This window comes from Saccoglossus kowalevskii, chromosome 18 (assembly GCF_978046115.1).
Source record: "Saccoglossus kowalevskii chromosome 18, keSacKowa6.1, whole genome shotgun sequence".
Lineage (NCBI taxonomy): Eukaryota > Metazoa > Hemichordata > Enteropneusta > Harrimaniidae > Saccoglossus > Saccoglossus kowalevskii.
In genome coordinates, this window is record NC_140658.1 from 25,768,737 (window position 1) to 25,789,158 (window position 20,422).

The window sequence follows — 20,422 nt, forward strand, 5'->3', positions numbered from 1 at the left end:
AATTCAGTGACCGTTACTGGCTTCAGTTGATATACAGATGACGCTTCACGATATATTCGCCAGCCATGGTACGCAAAGGTTAAAGTCAGGTCAGCGCAAGTTTCTGGCACAAACAATGCAAAGTCGCACCCTGAATTTAAACACCACCTGTTACCTGAGCTTTCAGTGTCCAATAACGACTTTCTTTTTCAAACTGGGAACAATAATTTCAAGCATGACCATTTTGAAGGAATAGCAATGTAAAAATATGTGATCACCCAAAGAAATGTAAAGCATATTGATATAATTTAATATAATGAGTGCTCAAAATTAAATCTGGAATATACTGTATTTTTTTCATAATGCATTCTTTTTTCTGTTTTGCTAAGTGGCTAAAAAAAAAATCACCATGACTAAATGTAATTTCCCTTTAGTGGAAGTCCAGTATACGTACGTACATCCATGAATTCAACTTTTGTCAGATTTTACAAAATTAACCTTCAAAAATAATCTTTTCTATATCATTTACATTTTTTACTCTAGACTTATAGCCAATGGAATAGGTTTATTTCATCCAAAATTAACAAATTACAAAAAAATACATAAAAAATATAAAAAATTTTGCAGCCAACCTTTGGCGGGAAAACAGACTGCATTTAAAAGTTTAAAAGATGCATTATGGATTTAAAGTGAGCTGGAGTGCAAAAGTTCATTGACCTCACACAAAGTTGATGGATAACTTGTGAACAAACAGGCTACAGGTAACTGACAATTTAGTAAATCAACAAAAATTCTAAATTTGTGCTATCAGACCAAAAATTTGCATTCTTTAGCAAAAAAACACAGGGGTATCAAATTTCTATTCCATCTGGGATAGATATAAGACTCACTCTAGCTTTCGATACCGGATATATTAGAGAGTTCCCTTCTTGATGCACGATATGAATACAAGGTTTTAGCAGAGACTGAACTATTTTTTTAAGCAGATATACCATATTTGTTCTATTATACTGTAGTAGCAGCCCACATGCTTACATGAATTGAGTCAAAATAAGTCATATTTTATTGATCTAGTAAACACAATGAATACATTTTTTGGTTTATAAGAGCTTCTATTGCAGATGCACTTCTTTTCACCAACAGACTTTCTCGCCCAAATTTGTTTGAATATTTTTCTTATATTCTTCAATATTTCTGGAAATGAACCCTGATTTTAGAGCTAACAGACAAAATTTGCATCAATTTTTCTGTTTTTATTCAAAAAATTTGGCTATTTTTGTCCTAATCTTCTGAAGGAAAATGCAGACTATAAATGTGACTGCTTCGTGAATTTGTGATGAAAAGAGAGAACTGGTGGTGAAAAGGTTAAACTCCCCCATAGACGACAATGTAAAAACTTGAAATGCAGGGCTATATTAAACACAAAAAGTAGCCAAAATTTGTGTAGTTTCAAAAATCAAATGGTAAATAGCATCATCACAGTGACGAAAGTCATAAAAATGAAGTTGATTCAACTCCATAGGTATTGACAATATTAGAAAAGTTGTCATCACTTAAAATGCACATGTATCAGTCCACCATTTCAAAACCGTTTCAAGTTAGCTTTTAGTAAAATTCTACTTACAAACCTAAGGTTTGCTTATACTGGTATCAAAATAAACAAAACAGCTTGATACAAAGCATGTCATCTCTAGCAAAAAATTGTTTTTAAAATAGAGAGGATTACATTCGTGACTTTGTGCCTTGGTATAAAATTATAATTGTGGCGTGAATCAAATACAAAGCCAACGATTAGCGGCATCTAATGAAGCGATCATATAGCGGCGTGATGTTGAGCTTGAGTACAGTTCTATGTCCAAGACAATCAGCGGAAATTCCCAGTGACTCATGCGTGAAGTGAAAAAAACACAATTTTCTGCTATGCTGATTATAAATAAGGGTTGTGTATCCTAACTTGTTGTGGGGATAGTCAGATTAGTTGAATTCCGGTGGTGACAAATTTGATCAGAAAAGGATGCAGTGATTGGCCTGCTTGGCCACATTTCATAAATACACCCAATAATTTTGTGGTGACATTCAGTAAAAACAGGAATTATGTTAGCACTGTCTGTTGTGTCATAATTATGGAGTACACTTTGTTAAACATTTGATGAATTACTGGTGTTAGTGAAGACAACATTTTGAGAAAGTTGTACTAGTAACATAAAAGTATGAAGTCAGGCAGTGCAGGCTTGCATCAATTTCACTACACAATTTGATCACCGTATTTTCTTCAGGTATACTCATATTATATGCAGAACATCCCTTCCTGATTACTTTATTTCAGAAGAGACTTCTAAATTTGATTTCATAATTCTGTTGGATATGATTTCTTGCAAACTGTACAGAAGCAAAAGCCCTTATGATGCTTACAGGAGTCAGTGAGGGTTTTTTTGCAGATCATGTGAGAATGCAATTCATCAAGATAGTTACAAAAGTGTTATGGATTATATACAAAGAAAAAACCTAGTTTGTTTTAATGTTTTAACTTGCCAACAGACATTATTAGCAACGTTACCCAATGTACTGGTACTTATGTTTCCGGGTAGTTTTACATCACAGCTGAAGTTTCTATTTATTTTAAATAAAAAATCTTAATCACAGTAGGATATAGTGTGTTTACAGGAGATTGATGAATCAAAAGTTGTCTCATTGTTGTGACATCATAATCAACACTTTCGCATACTAGACAAGTGGTTGACTTTTAGTGCCCCTTCCGTCACGTTTGAAATCTGGTAATGCTCTACTCGATTGTGTTACCATATGGTTATCAGAGCAAGTTTTTTACATTTCCACAATCAGCATTGCATATAATTTAATACTGATATACATAAAACCTTCAAATTCTAAATTTAGGACATAAAAATATTGAGTTAATGATCGAATCCTAAACCCAACCTACCGTATCTTGATAAGAGCACTGATTAAACATCAATTACCGCCTATGATTGACAAGATGACAATGAACTTCAAGTTTTGTTTGTTCAATAATTTGTTGATCTGCAATGGCTGACAAAATACCTGAATGTTTTATTTGTTTTATAAACCCTGGCGAAACATCAAGGTGTCAAAGTCTGATTGAGGGTATGGGTAAACAAGTTTGTCTAACGGATACCTCCTTGAGAATCGTTCCCACGAACTAACCTATCAACTTTCAAATTATACAAAACAGAAAAGCAAACAAAACGATAGAAGGAAAATGCACCAACATACATGCAAGAACCAATCAGAAAGCGGAGAATTGCGCTGTTTCATTCAAATCTTGTTGAGGAGCAAAAACATCCACCCCTGGATTGATAGCCTTGTTGAAAGACTGCTAGCTATTCAGAACACCTATGTTAGTTACAACCAAGTCTGATTCATCACCCTGCTGCTTTCATACAGCGGAAGCTGGAATTACAGTTTGTGTTGACCTTTAGGCGTTCTTTGTTTTCCTATCAAAGCACTCAACAGTCATTGTGAGATGCTTTATTCCAACTTTGTTTACTTTCAAAAATAGTTCCCTTTTTTTATTGAATTTCTTTATCCGCAATCCATTGCTCTGGGGTGAGGGTTGGTTCAGGTTGTCGTGTTCTGAATGAATTGATAATCAAGGTGCTACCGAAATAAAAGAATAATAGCAAACGCACAGCATAGTACTGGATCTGGAAACGATAAACACTCATCAATTTTATTATGCAGAATTTTTTTGTATTCAATACTAAACAACTCCCAGCATGATCGCAAGTGGCCATAAAACAGAAACAAGCTGAAAGATTTTTTACTGGTTCTGAAGTAGTTTCTCCCATCAAGTTTAAATGGGAACACTCCATACACCAGAAAGACTAGACCAGACCAATATACGTATATATAATATATGTCATGATACCCAACATTTATTTAAAATTAGGCTACAAGCACAGAATATGATGATTGAAAACGATGTCACGTTTAAATAGATTGCCAGTTTATTCAGTCCTATTTTAATATACTTGCTGTAAAAATAACTTGAACCAAAGTGTTCACCTAACAGCGGTGATCCCTAATACTTCCAGAAAGACAATCATTTTCTTAGGTCCTATGGTGTCAAGTTAGACAGTTTCGTTTTGTATTATAACAATTTTAAAACAAGAAATAACATTTGTATGTTCCCTGATTTAGGATTACCAGATGACACAATGAGAAGATATATAAAGCAAAAGTAATGAGAAATGTTACTCTAAGTAATTTCCTTTTTAATAGCGTTCAGTTCACTAAGCTGTTTGTTTTACAGGTGTGTAGTTCATATGAATATACTTTAAAAGGTTTCAGTTCACCAAGGTGTACAGTTCACCAAACACTTAACACTATAGAAGTGTTCACTTTACAAAGGTACTTAGTATTCAATTCACCAAGGTGTTCACTTGATAGCAGTGTTCAGTTTACCAAGGTGTTCAGTTTACCGAAGTGTTTGCTTCAAAACAGTGTTCAGTTTACCATGGTGTTCAGTTTACCAAAATGTTTGCTTCAAATCAGTGTTCAGTTTACCAAGGTGTTCTGTTTACCAAGGTGTTCTGTTTACCAAAGTGTTTGCTTCAAAACAATGTTCAGTTTACCAAGGTGTTCTGTTTACCAAAGTGTTTGCTTCAAAACAGTGTTCAGTTTACCAAGGTGAGGGGTGTTAATACTGTTTACCAAAGTGTTTGCTTTGTTCAGTCTACAGAGGTGTTCAATTCACCAAAATGGTTTAGCATATGGCTGCCTCTGAATCCATGTGGTAAGTTTTAGTAGTCTAGTTGTGCCATTAGCAACTAGCATCGGCTACTGTTACTGTAATTTTGAGTTCCAATCAATGAGTCACTGTTAGTTCAATAGTAAACAAAAGTGAAACGAAACAGTCAGTTTGAACTTGATTGGTCAAGGAATGTCAGAGATATGGCTATGGAACAGCATTTGTTTATAAACAAATGGCCATCAGACGGCCATTTTGAATCCGATCTGCTAAACAAAATGACATACATCAAGGTCTCATTATGTCCAATGTATGACCAATCAAGTTCAAAATTTATAGATACATCATGTTCAACATATGCACATATATTCGTTTGATCACATTCAAGATGGCCGAATGACAGCTATTTTGATCATAAAATTGACTTGGACAGTGAATGTTTCCTGATGCAAAAATTACAATCACAGTATTCTGAAACAATCCACAAGTGGTTATAGATCAAAGAAAGAAGAATATGTTAATTATGTCAATAATACAGTGTTTCAAGAACAAGAACACTGACAAAGAGTACAGTAAATGAACGAGTTTTCAAGTCTAGAATTTTAAACAAATAATAACAAATACATAATTTTTTACATTTATAATTAGTATTTTGTGTATTTTACGAGTGCTTCCTCGCACACAAGAACAGTATATCCAATGACCCACTGTGTGAAAATGAAATGTTACCATGGGAACCACTGATGACCGTTGAGTGAAAATGGACATATACGCGTATATCTGCAAAACAACAACTAAGATAGATTGTTTTTCAATATTCAATGTATAATACAATCTGTGAAGCAAATGAGGTCAGATCCTGGCATTCAGGAATGTGCCGAAAGCGAAATAAAATTAACTCATCAATAAAAATCAAAAACAAATTTAAATTTATGTTACACATAAGGTTCTATGATCCAGCCGTGCATATGAACTTGATAGCATACAAGGTCAAAAATTGAGTTATAAGTTTGATCTATATCAAATATTTAGATATAATAATCCTTCGTTGAATTTATAATACCCAGTAGTTATAATAATAAGTATATTTTTACACTAGTGTTTCTACAGTTGTGTCACTGTGAGACGTTATCGCAAACCATTTTGGATTTAGGTACGCTAGGCCTCTGAAGCGAAACATCAAGCCTGTCTGGTGAAATTCTCGGATTGACGATCATTTTAAATAAATGAGATGACTTTACATGTATGACAATGATTACACGCGATTATGAGACTGTATGCTAAGAGAGAGCTTTTATTCACAGAATGCCAAATACTAAATACTACATTTTATTGCCAACAAGTACCGGTACACTGCCAGGCAATAAAAAGGAAGTGAATTAGAATGGAATGTGCATAAACTATCGATTGTTAACTGCCAGGTGAACAGCTGTATGCAGATTGATGTTAAAATCATCATTTTATGTCGCGACATGATCTTCCATTTTGTTTCATTTGAGTATTTTTAATCCTAGCAAAGGTTTCAGAAAAGTCCCATCTCAAACTTGAATATCCTAATTTCAATTCTACCTCCAGAGAATTGTTGATAATGTAATGTTGTTGTAATCTCCAATATAGCATAAAAATTAGTTCAGTTCAATCATTAGTACAGAATTATTTTTAGAATGATATCAAAAAATGTTGTATCAGGCTTTTTATTTCTTTTTTGAATTTTGTGGCATCAGGCAACATTGAAGTCACTATTATCACTATTACCGTATCCCTATTGTCTCTTTTTAGTTTTTAGTGCTACTTACAAGTACATGTGAGAACCTAAATCTAATGCTGCATGTTTGGAAGGGAGTGCATACTGCTGTGTAAACTTGGTTCTGCGAATCGTAATCGCAAACTCTCTGATGCGAGATGAACCCGCTTATCACTGTACCATCGGTAACAGGTGAATGTGAGGTACATGTCATTTATTATTGCTTGGAATTTAATTATGCACCGAATCAGTGAAACTAAATACAGCAAAAATATGTGCTGCCTCAGCATAACTGAAATTAAAAGACATATTTTTCACACAAGTAATGAAGTAATTTTCTTAGACTTTCCCCACCAGTGATTATGAGAGTATTAGTATTGTAGAAAGAGAAATATTTACTGTGTTGAACCTTAACGGATTTAGTGTTCACCAGAGAAAATTCACCAGGTTCAAAATTAAGTGTTTTATAAAGTAAATAATATTGTCAAAAGTTCAGATTATTTAATGATGAAAAGTTGAGACAAAATTTTCCAAAAGTTGTGACTTTTGTGACTTTTTGTATTTAGATCCAGTAAAATCTTGCTCGAAAATTTCATGATTTTCATCGACTCACGAAAATATGTTCCTTGTGATAGATATTGAAGCAGTTTACAGTATATTCTGTTCAATATTATTATTCATTGAAATAGTTAAAAAAAAATTTTCAACACTGTTACACACACAGTACTCATCACTGGATATTTAACAAAGCTATAGAAAGACAGAGAAGAAAAAAATGTATAATTAACCAAAAACAAGTTTGAGACAGCTCTTGTCACTTTGATTTTTTAAGGACCATATTATATTTTCCACAAAATTATGTTGCCATAGTTTGCATAATTTTATGTATAATTTTATAAGTTTTAATTAATATTGGTCACAATTATTTCTTGATCAAACTTTTTAGAAAAAAATAATACATGTTTTATTTTCGTAAAAGATGACTGAGTTGATGCTGAAAATAGAATTAAAAAAACAAAAATTAAATAATAATCACTATTATTGACAAGTGAGCCAATAAATGACACTTTACTATTATACTAATATTACGTGACAGAACTATGAAATAACATTTCACTATACTGTGTCAATTGTTCAACTTACTACAGAATATAACAAGTCAGAAGCTGAGATGCAGGGGACAGACTGCCTAGTGGTGTTTTCAGGGGAATGAACTCGTTTTATGACGTAGATGATCAAAACACAACTGCCATTGACATCATCACCTTTCCCGTTGCTAGGATATCCTGTTTCCGGTGATCCACAAGATTTACAGTCCCAGAAATAAACATTAAGTTTTAGGACAAAAAACAAGTTACCATAACAACAGCATCCCAAGAATGTTTAAGTACCTACATCTCCAAAAATATACCTGTACATACTACTACTGCGGCAATGCTGTTAATGGGAGTTTCTCAAATTTAGTAATTCTGTCTTAAGCACAGATTTACACATGCTTGAACTAGAAGGAGCCTGTAAACAGACATTACATGCGTTAAATTGTCACATAGATATCACCCATAATCGAACATAACACAGATTTAATCACTCTAAAACGAGAGAACTCAATATAAGATTAAGTATATCATTATCAGAACACTAATTCATCCTTTCATTTACCTAAGGCTAAGAGTGGGTTTATTTAAAGATCTAATGTGAGCAATGATTTTTCATTGAAGCAAACACATTTTTTTTGTCATAAAATGTACCCCCAATATTAATTACCACATCTTATTGCACGACAATCATTTCGTTACAGTTGTGGTATATTCAAAATCAATCCCATGAGATGTAAACATGTGCAACATATTATGCTTATCCATAAATATTAACACATGTGCTGCATAGTGTGAATGTTGATTGTTGAAAAGCACCAACATTGCAACAGTATCACTATTCAAATCTAAGTGCTGTCTAAAGTGAAATTCACTAAAACAGAAACACAGACAAGCACACAGCATTGTATTGGCATGAAATATGATATTAAAATACTCTCTCACCTCATACAAGTCCTATAAAATCCATTTTTGTCAGCCAAGTCTAAATACGTATCCTATCACCACTGCTGTACATGTGCTTGGCAATGCTATAAAGAAAAGGAAATCACAGATATGAGTATAGATTTCGTGATAATTAACAACAAGCTAGGGGGCATCAATATTTTATAGTCAGAATATCAACAATAAACTAATAATCATGTAGTGCTCAGTACATGTAATCTGAGTCCTAATGACATCCTTTAAGACAGTGGGAGATATTCACAATTTATTAGTTTCTGGGCTTCTGATATAGTGTAAAACAATTTTAGGCACAATAGGCCAGAAAAAGTTGGGAATTTGAAAATGAGGCAAGATTTTTTTTTAATGTATAAATATTAATTTTACACGGTGGCGACTTTAAAGAAATTGCAGATGCAACTAACTGACATTTTTACTAAAAACAAAGTGTTCAAGACTCATGTTAGGTGTTCAAACATGTAGCAACAGCAGTGTTGAATGTTAGACCCGGGTTTATTTTAACTCACTGCTGGAAAACATGAGTGAACAGATGAACCTGATCTGACCCCGGTTTCGAGCCAGGTTAGTTAAGCTCAGAGGCAGAAAGCTGGTTGACCCAGAGTTCCGTGTGAATAGATGAACCCGGTTTCGAGCCAGGTTAGTTAAGCTCAAAGTCAGAAAGCTGGTTGACCCAGAGTTCCGTGTGAATAGATGAACCCGGTTTCGAGCCAGGTTAGTTAAGCTCAAAGTCAGAAAGCTGGTTGACCCAGAGTTCCGTGTGAATAGATAAACCCGGTTTCGAGCCAGGTTAGTTAAGCTCAGAGGCAGAAAGCTGGTTGACCCAGAGTTCCGTGTGAATAGATAAACCCGGTTTCGAGCCAGGTTAGTTAAGCTCAGAGTCAGAAAACTGGTTGACCCAGAGTTCCGTGTGAATAGATGAACCCGGTTTCGAGCCAGGTTAGTTAAGCTCAGAGTCAGAAAACTGGTTGACCCAGAGTTCCGTGTGAATAGATGAACCCGGTTTCGAGCCAGGTTAGTTAAGCTCAGAGTCAGAAAACTGGTTGACCCAGAGTTCCGTGTGAATTGATGAACCCGGTTTCGAGCCAGGTTAGTTAAGCTCAGAGTCAGAAAACTGGTTGACCCAGAGTTCCGTGTGAATAGATGAACCCGGTTTCGAGCCAGGTTAGTTAAGCTCAGAGTCAGAAAACTGGTTGACCCAGAGTTCCGTGTGAATAGATGAACCCGGTTTCGAGCCAGGTTAGTTAAGCTCAGAGTCAGAAAACTGGTTGACCCAGAGTTCCGTGTGAATAGATGAACCCGGTTTCGAGCCAGGTTAGTTAAGCTCAGAGTCAGAAAACTGGTTGACCCAGAGTTCCATGCGGAAACCTGAGATGAGTAACATACAAACAAAATCTGAAGGTTAAAACAAAGTTGCGAGAATCCAATGGTAGGTGGATAAAATAGGAATCTAATATTTAGTTGCAAGGACATGGGAAGTACATGTGGGAAAAATAGTGCTACATCCCAGTCATAATATAAAGAAAACTCAAATCTAAACTTTCGCCCCTTGGTGTTATTTAAGAACTACATTGAAAACCGGTAACAGCTAAGGTTTTCAATCTGGAACCATATCAAATGACATGAAACTACATGTTACAAGAAATATTAGACATCAACAGAAACTAGGGTGTAGACTGTAATTATGACATCGTGTAAAAAACACATGGGTCATGACACTTCTTTGACAACAATTTTATTAAAAATATTGTTATTTTAGGTTATTTATAGGTTAGTACATTCTTTTGTTTCAAAGTGTTATACAGTAAATGGCAGAAAGTTGCACCTTAGTTTATAAAAATATTTATAACAATTTTTAAAAACCAATCACCAATTCAAATATTTAATATCGATTGGCTCGAGACCTCTACATTGTCTACATTCTTAATGCACACACAAGCCTTCAAATGCGACCGTCCACTTACTCAAAATGAAGGACTAATTGGATGAAGTTAAACTAACTCATTAACACTAATTAGAGCTTCTGATGATGTCACCATATCGTTTCTGGATTGGTCAATTTGAATTTCGAACAGTCATTTTGATTTAGGCAAATGTATTAGTTATAAAATTGATGATGATAATCCCCAGCTTTATGCCATTCATTGTTGACTTAGACATATATAATTTATTAACTTTTAGACTTTTTCACCCAGTACAAAATATTTTGGTGGCTCTTTTTGGAACTATTTTCATCGGAACTCATGTCAAAGAATTACTTAATAAAAAATAAATCATATTTGTTTAATTCGAGATACTAGTACCTAAATCATAACACCAGTGCATTGTCTTTTCTAATTCGTTTCTACCTCCATGCTCAGATTTATGACAGTTTCTTTTATTCTCCCAGCTCAACAGCATCATGCCATGTTACATGTAAGAAACAACACAAGCACAACACCAGAATCATTTCAGCCATGCTTTTTCATACTAATTACTTGAGGACATTGTTCTGTCCAACTCTGATTGAACTGAATTGAACTCTGGGAGATCTTGGCTCTCGTTCAGCCCCGACCGCTGCGTTTGGGATAATCTCCTGTTAATCGGTGGGAGGAGCAGTAGTTTGGCTCCCATAGAATAGTTGCTGTGTGAACATAGCAAATGAGACCAGAGCTACTAGTTGTGTTCACGTTACACGAAGTACGGGCTAAGATTTAAGCTGATTTAGGCTTATCTAGCATATTTGCATTTTGCCTAGACCCAATTGCGTCCACTCACAGGGAGGGCCAGTCGTTAGCACGGGCTAAGGGGTGCCATTAGTCGGTGACCTTTGGTAAGCCGCTATTTACGAACGAAAAATGGATGACACGCGCTAGGTTCTATTTCTGCTGCTGGCATGTTTCGTTCTAATTTTGAAGCGACGTGCACAGGAATACGAGAGAAGACTGACCCAACTTATTTGGATGCACATAAACAGTATACAACGGGCGTAACAGAATACAGAGTTTTATTAATGCATGTCGCAGACAGCGAACCAAATTTTTTTTGTCTACGATTGGAGCTGCTGTACGCTCTACTACTACAGTGACCCGATTAGTGTGGAAGCGAGCGCGGAGTAATGACTGGTGGAATAGTGTCGTTATACGAACATGGGACAATTTTCACACCCAAAGGTCGCCGCAGAGGGCGCTTAGCCCTGGGCTAAGCGTTCGCGCATACTTCGTTAGCCCGTGCTAAGGTCTAGACCGCGTCTTAAATTCGGATCAGATTTAACCCGTACTTAGCATTCCTTAGCCCGTGCTAAGCATTCACGCACGTTTTCTTAGCACGGGCTAAAGAATTTGACCTCTTAGTCCGTGCTAAGGAGCTGTGTGTGAACGCAACTACTGAAACTTAAAATGAGCTAACAGATGGTTATCTAAGTACAAGTCTGGCCTCTACACTATCTTCCAGTTAAATAACCACAAACAATCTGTTCTCTAAGAGTTCTAGTCTTTGTTTTTCCCTTTTCCTGTCACCCAACATAAAATAACACCTTTACAAAAGACTAAAACAATAGCTTAGCTTATATTAATACATCATGTCTACAATAGTATAGACCATTATCCTTCAAAAGACAAAGAATACTTGTAATTTTAAGGACAATTCAAACGACAAATTTCTAGCTATGAAGTAAGTTCAAGTAAGGGTCTTTGTTATTGCACAAATCTTGAAACCTTCGTCTAACACATTTTTAATGGAATTTCACTTACAATGACAAAATCTTTTTCTATTTCAGCACAATCACTCTACTAGGAGTAGAGTGTGTAGAGTAGAGTGAATGTTATCAATCCAGCTCAATAATTAATGCACATTTCTGAAGCACTATTTAAACACTGAATAATCATACACCTATAATCTTGTAGAAAAATCATAATACAAGAAAAGAAAAATAAACTTTTTTTTTCGTAATATAAATGAAGATATAAAGTTAAAAAATGCTGGGCCATTAACCACATATTGCGACGTCTTCTTGAGGAGAAATATTAAACTTCCTAATTAGCTATAATCATGCTGACACACAAATTAAGAAAAATGATCTTGCTCAAAAAGTCATACAATAACTTAATTTGAATTCTAAATCCATCGACATACTGTGTACAAACTGGAAAAGCGAATGTCTTGATGCCTTAGGCGGGGGACATCCGGCACTGATAGATCATTCCCAAAATGTAAGTATAGAATGCAGTAAACAGTTACATTCTCACCACAAGCTATTAGATAATTTAAAACCATTTACAAGCCCCAGTGAAATCTTCCCTGCTACAATTACTGTAAAACCATTTATATTCACTGGCATTTAATTTCCCTATTTTGATGATTAGAGCAATTTCACTGGGTTTTAAAGTTCACAAACGTAATAGGAGAAAAACAATAAGTTCTATTTCTATTCTTCATGTTCACGGTGATTTAATTTACGCTAATTATACATTTCAATGAATATAGCGAAATTAAAAACCAGCGAATATCTTATGTGTTTAAAATAATTCATAATTTTGTGCAACATGCAAAAATTCACACAAAACTAAAACATTTTAAAGAGCCATGGGAAAAGAAAAATGAGCAGCCACAGAATAACTCTGCTTGTGGTCAACCACGCCGCAACCCCTTGTCACTCGGACTGCTGTAACATGTGTTGCTACTTTACTGTATTCATTCAACAGCTTGACTACTGGCAATGTGTCAGCTCAGAGAAGCATTTTACATATTTCTATTTTTTTTTATTTTTTTTTTATGAATTTTATAATTATTTCATACAAACTTGTATACACTGTAAACAGCTTTATTCTCACAAGAGACAAATTTTCACAAGTTACTGTAGAATACTTTATTTTCGTTTGGAATTAATTTACGCTATTTTCACTTAAGTAATAATTCAGTGAAAAATAAAATCCATCGAATATACCTGTTTCCCTATATTTTAAATTCAACTCGTCAAAAATCGGTGGAAATAAATACCATACAAAACACCCAAAAAGTCTATTCAACGAAAATTACTCCCAGGTAAAATTAAGTATTTTATAGTAGTGAAAATCTTGGGATTGTTGGTAGTATGAGAATTTCTATGGGGTATCATGATATGAGGCATCCACGACATTCTAGTAATGACATCCCAAAAGTCATAATATTATCAAATCGCAAAAAATTCCTACAAGCAAAAATCGATACCAGTCATTAATAATCCCTTACAAAGAAATGGCATTTATAACCAAATATAGAGGTTACTGAGCATGATCTAAAGCGTGGATCACTGATTCTCCATTTTAGGGTTTTAAGTTATGTGCATTGCTGTGCAAATCATAGTACTGTAGGCCACTATAATTTTGTTATTCAGAAAACTTTCCCGTTATGAACATCATGAAATTTCAACCAGTGAACATTGCGTTTTGGGTCCTAAAAATACAAGAGTATTGTTGCATTAAATACAAAAAATTAAATATTAGCTTTTTCTTAGTAAGGCTTGAAAAAAAACATATGTTTTTTTGTCATCATTCTCTAAGACAAGCCTACGTCACAAACTGGTCAAAATCCCCTAAACATTGCCAGTAACCAATCACAGACTAGCTTAAACAATAGCTTTCCCTGACGATAATACTTAGCAACATTATTTCCCCCATGCTAACTTGAAAAATCTTTTGTTTTTGTCTCGTTTCCGTTTCCGGTCTGTCTTAGAGAATGCGGTTTTAGTGTTTAGTTTCCAAAATTTTAGAAAGACCAAAAATACATGTAAAAAGAACAATTTTAAAATTCATTTAAAAAAATGCATGCAGATTTCAAAAGCTAATTTGACTTTTTTTCGACAAACAGAAAGTACCGATAAAGATCAATAGTTTGTTTTGTTTGCATAGTTACATAAATAAATGTTCTGCTAACATTAAAGCAACATGCAGCAGGGTCACATCCATACACCAACCAGGTGGTACTGATAAGCCCAGGGGATTTAGGTTAAACACCTTGCTTCATTAGTTCCATGAGCCACGAGGCGGTCCTGGCAGCCACGATGTGCTAACGACAGTCAGGGAAGTATATTAATGGGCCTTGGAAACTCAATCCAAAATCGAACACGAATACGAAAATTGAAATTTGAAAGAACGCATAAAAAATGGAGTCATACTAGTAATACAAAAACAACCTCTGAAATCGCGGATGGTGAACCCCACTAAGATTTCAAAACGGTCAAACCAATCGACTGACTAAACATCGAAACTGAAATTGCACAACTATTTTCGACGATGAGACGACTATTTTTAATTTTATTAAATTCGATCGAAGGTTTCCAAACCAAAACAACAAACGAAACAGCTGTAGCTCTATTAATGACGATGGCGTCGGGGGAAAGACATAATATATCCAATGAAACCCGAAATAATCAAACACCTAACTAGTTATATAAAGGAATTCAAAGGTAGAGACATTTACATCTGTGAAAAATGACAACTTACATCAAAACACAGCTTCGAACAACATAGTGAGCGTCCGACCTGCTAATGACCCAGGTAGTGGTGAGTGACCAATATGTCACGTGATCACAAGTGAAGACCCGCTCGCGAGAGGGCAGTAGGCGGAAAATTACATTTCCGGTTATGCACCAACTACGATTCGCTGGTTCCCGGCCTCTGTCACCATATACAAGTATTTTTATTTCAGAATTTTCAACATTACAGTAACCCAAACCCTCTTGCTGTTTTTTCAGGATTTCTGAGTATCTATTTTTTTTTTTTAATTAGTAGTGAACAAATTTAATTGGGGGAAAGTTGCTAACCACAGAACGTCCGGTACCCGTTACCGCTGTTAGCTACAGCATGCATACCGCCGGCGGAACTTCCGGAAACAAACCACTTGACAACATAATCTGTTCCGCGGCGATGTAAATGTTAGTGAAATCATAGTCACTGGATACTTACGGCACATAATTCACTCGGGTTTCGCGCTCGTGCTTAAAATTACATAACCATTACGATCACGTGACCATGCTTTAACTCGTCGAAGATTGTGAACTACAAATGACAATTAAAACATCAGAACTTCTATCATGTGTTACTTCTGTTACGTGTTACTATTTTTCGTGTTACTTATGTTATGTGTTACAGTTATCATGTGTTACTTCTGTTACGTGTACTATTTTTCGTGTTACTTATGTTATGTGTTACAGTTATGCGTTACTTCTGTTACGTGTTACTATTTTTTCGTGTTACTTATGTTATGTGTTACAGTTATCATGTGTTACTTCTGTTACGTGTACTATTTTTCGTGTTACTTATGTTATGTGTTACAGTTATCATGTGTTACTTCTGTTACGTGTTACTATTTTTCGTGTTACTTATGTTATGTGTTACAGTTATCATGTGTTACTTCTGTTACGTGTACTATTTTTCGTGTTACTTATGTTATGTGTTACAGTTATCATGTGTTACTTCTGTTACGTGTTACTATTTTTCGTGTTACTTATGTTATGTGTTACAGTTATCATGTGTTACTTCTGTTACGTGTACTATTTTTCGTGTTACTTATGTTATGTGTTACAGTTATGCGTTACTTCTGTTACGTGTTACTATTTTTTCGTGTTACTTATGTTATGTGTTACAGTTATCATGTGTTACTTCTGTTACGTGTACTATTTTTCGTGTTACTTATGTTATGTGTTACAGTTATCATGCGTTACTTCTGTTACGTGTTACTATTTTTTCGTGTTACTTATGTTATGTGTTACAGTTATCATGCGTTACTTCTATTACGTGTTACTATTTTTTCGTGTTACTTATGTTATGTGTTACAGTTATCATGTGTTACATCTACTACGTGTTACTTTTGTTACGTGTCAGTTTTATGCTGATAAATTACGATTTGGGGATAAATATTCAAGAAAAATATATACTAGTATATTGTAGCACACTCTATCGCACTATTGTCAGGCTGTTAATTGCCAACTACGTTTTAATTCGTCAGTTTTTGACGAGGGACTTAAATCAGCTAAATTACAATAAAACTCATAATTGTTTCAATGGCAACGTTTTGAATTTAAATAGTGAAGACTGCCTTTACATTTGGGATAGCGGAGGGACTCTTGTTTGATGCGGAGATTATGGATTGTCGTTGTTACACATACAGTACCCAGTAATATTGTGATATTTTTTATTGAACTCTAGATGGCGCTAAACTAATGATTCCACGTTGTTCTATAATATCGTGATGTTGTTATTTCACAGCTTGGAAACTGGAACCCACGCGTTTGCTCTGTAACGGTATCTTCCGATGTACATTAGTTCTACCTTCCAGAGTTGGAATACAATATACAAAATTAAATAAGAGGAATTTATTTCGTTAATACTAGTAGATATTTTCTTTTTTAATAGTTTCACTTTATGTATTGTTTGTTTATGCCTGTACCATAAATTTTATTTTTAGTCTATTTTTAGTACAGTAATAATTTTTTTATTACAACATAATATAAAATGAATTGAAAGAATAAGTCAAACACAAGTTATTATTACTAACTCTGTCAATTGAACTGCTGTTAAATAAATTCGGCAGGACACCTGACATATAGACCAGAAATCGAGTTCACCGTGGTTGTGTGGAAGACATTTCGAAAAATTACCGAGCCGACACCAAAAGTAACAGACCACGACGGGACTCGAACCCGCAATCTTCTGATTACATCACTAGAATTTTAAGTTTCGAAGTCAGACGCCTTATCCATTAGGCCACGTGGTCAATTATGGTTTTAATGCGCTTTCAGTAAACCATTAACAACACATTAGATGCACAACATTGAATTGCATTGTTCAATTACAATGTCGTCGGTAAATGAATACATAGCAAAATGAACAATTAATACTACCAGATATGAAAAGATGATCTCTGCCGTTTAACAAAACAAACTTTCAACGTAATTAAATATGAATCAGGTGTGACCACAACATGCTAAATTTCACTTTTTTTACACAACTCGAAATGACGCGCAATATTTCCCTCACTTCATACCACATTTTCTGGTATTTGGATATTTAAAGCGGGAGGGTCGTCACCTGCACACGCGCGGGGATTGAGTTCCAAGCGATGATGTCAACACACGCTAAAACGCAAAGGGTAGACGCTTGTTTGTAAACAATGACACGCTATGGCCATCTGACGCATGTGCAGGCGACGACTCCCGCTTTAAATAGCGATATACAGTAAAATAATTTAGTTTCGTCTCGAATTTGTTTACGCTGATTCAGAAGAGATGATTCAAGGTAAAAACAACCCAGCGAAAAAATCCTTTCCTATATTCCTATATATATTATTATTCGTCAAGAATGAGTAAAAATAAATTCCATACAAAACATAAAAAAAGACGAAATGAACTTTTAAAGAAATGGTCTTCCGACAAAATCGTTGATTCTGTCTAAGACAGCTAAAATATGTGTTTGTAGCAAAACTGACCGGGCTGAACAAGTAAACCATAGAGTGTATCGAAGCACAGAGGGACTGTGATAGAAGTTACTATTCCGTCGAACATGACTAGCAGAACCATATCAAAGATAAAGACAGGAATTTTTTTCTTCAGTTGCATGTTATTCTTCTATAAGGTCTATGACTAAACTTTTCATACTTACCGAGAAATACTAAAAGCACCAACAAGCATAGACCTTAGGAAATATAGACCATAGAAAACATGGACGTACAAATATGCATATCCTTCGTGCACGGCGCTAAAGAAGGCGAGTGAACCTTGTTTTTTTGAATCGTTGTAAACGATGTTGAGGGACTGTGACTTTCGTTACTTTAGCTAACATCTCAAATATTGCAAACAATATACGTGCCTTTGTTAACTACAACAAACTTGTCAGCTATGAAGGTGGGAAAAGGTGTGTATACACTTATAGCAATGCCAGTGACTCTGTTGTTAGACAGGGTACTAGTATTTCAAGATAGAAGTCTGGCATGGGTCAAATTAATGAAAGTATGGGTAAAGTAATTAGTCACATGTCTTGGAATGTACATGGATTATTGAGCAATTTACATGACACAAGTTTTCTCCAGTATTGTACGCAATTCAATATATTTTGTTTGGTTGAAACTTGGCTTACACATGGGAATGTTGATGTTCACGAGTATTTCCCTGATTTTAAATTGATCTCATGCATCAGGGAGAAAAATTGGTTTTCAAGGGGCAGGTCTAGCGGGGGTGTTACTGTTGGTATTTCTAAAGATATGATTACTGGTGTCAAGGTGTTAGATACAGGGATGAAAGATGCTGTATTTCTATTATTAAAGTCACACTATTTCGGATGGGGCAATGATATTTTGTTTTGGGCTGTATATATACCACAAGAAGGTTCTAGGGTGTATGAAAATGAGACTAATTGAATCAGTATCCTTGATCAAGAGTTAACAAGGTTGAAAACCATTTATAATTGTACAGATATTTTGCTCGTGGGTGATTTTAATGCGAGGATAGCAGACGAACCCGATTTTATTGCAAATGATGATACAAATCGCATTCAATTTCTCCCACATCTCTACGAGAACGACTCATTTTGTATGCCATGTAAAGCTGTAGGGATAACAAATAACTTTGGTAGAGTGGTGAAGACATACTGGGTAATATTACATGTATAGCAAACTGTGGCAAAAGAACTGTGGATTATGTGATTGCTTCGTCTGGGTTATTTGATGTAGTTTCTAATTTTCGGGTGTCAAATAGAACCGAGTCAGACCATTTTCCCCCTTGAATGTACTTTGCAATGTAATTGTATTAAGAGTGGTCAGGTAATACATACTCCTAAAGTTGATGAATGGAAAAAGTATCGTTGGAAGGAGTATATAAAGCAGAATTTTGTAGATAAGTTGAATTTAGACGAAGTGGTAGGGCTACTAGATAGAGCACATGATTATGTAGGCGACAATAACGATATGGTAATTGGTTGAGTTTAAAACACATTTTTTCACTTAAAACAAATAATTCATGCTTAGAAACATAAAAATTAATAATATTTATGTATCAATGGATAATTTTAGGCGTGAAAATAGCAGCCATTTCACAGGCACTTTAAGGGTGCATTACAACTAGCTGGGGAAGGGGTGGAATGTCGCGGTGTCACTAAAAATATGAACAACCAACTACCATGGTTCAATAAATCCTGCCAAGATGCTAAACGTGAAATGTTCAGATGTCTTACGTTGTTCAGGGAAATGCACACTGACGAAGCACTGTTGCAATACAAACTTGCTCGAAATACTTTCAAAAGCATTTGTAATTTTAATAAGAAAACTCACACAGACTTGCTGTTAAGTCGAGAACAAAAATGTTGGGATAATGTGGTTGGTCGGGATGGTATGTGGTCCGTGATATTGTAGGGGTACCTCTAGTAGTCCACAAATTTCGTATAATTGTTGGTTGGAACATTTTGCACAGATAAATAAGCCACAGGTTGTAAACAACAGGGAAGTCACTTTTGATTCATTGCTTGAGGAGCGTTATGCTGAAAATGGCAACTGTGGAGATTTGAATGATTGGACCACTAATGATGAAATTTTCAAAGCAGTGAAATCACTGAAAAATGGGAAAGCTACTGGTCCAGACGGAATTTCTGCAGAATTTTTTTAATGTTCTGTAAATCATTTATTACCACTCATGAGTGAATTATTTAACAATGTTTTTGAAACTTGGAAATTTCCTGAAGGGTGGTCACGTACGGGTAATTATTCCACTTTATAAAAAAAGGTTCAAAATCTGACCCCAATAGCTACAGGGGAATCACATTATTGGATGTCGTCGGGAAAATATTCTGTAGCATACTAAACAATAGACTTTATGAATGGGCAGAGGATACTGGGACCATCTCTGGAGTGCAGGCAGGATTTCGTAAAGCCTTTTGTACTGTTGTATTGTACTGCGTCTGTACTTAGAGT

General features: G+C 35.1%; 1 protein-coding gene and 1 non-coding gene across 2 annotated transcripts in view; both read right to left on the bottom strand.

The window, feature by feature from the left end:
• Positions 1-15,056, bottom strand: part of LOC100377834 (uncharacterized) — a 43,118-nt gene extending 28,062 nt beyond the window's left edge. Inside the window, exons 1-2 of the mRNA XM_006820126.3 lie at positions 14,968-15,056; positions 8,492-8,577 (exon numbers count right to left, since the gene is read on the bottom strand). The gene's annotated coding sequence lies outside the window, so the exon portion shown is untranslated. The remainder of the gene's footprint in view (positions 1-8,491; positions 8,578-14,967) is intronic.
• A 2,088-nt stretch (positions 15,057-17,144) lies between these two features.
• Positions 17,145-17,239, bottom strand: TRNAR-UCG (transfer RNA arginine (anticodon UCG)). Its single transcript has 2 exons — positions 17,203-17,239; positions 17,145-17,180 (listed from the first exon to the last, which is right to left on the bottom strand). It is a non-coding gene; the product is annotated as a tRNA-Arg (tRNA).
• Between the last annotated feature and the right edge of the window lie 3,183 nt (positions 17,240-20,422).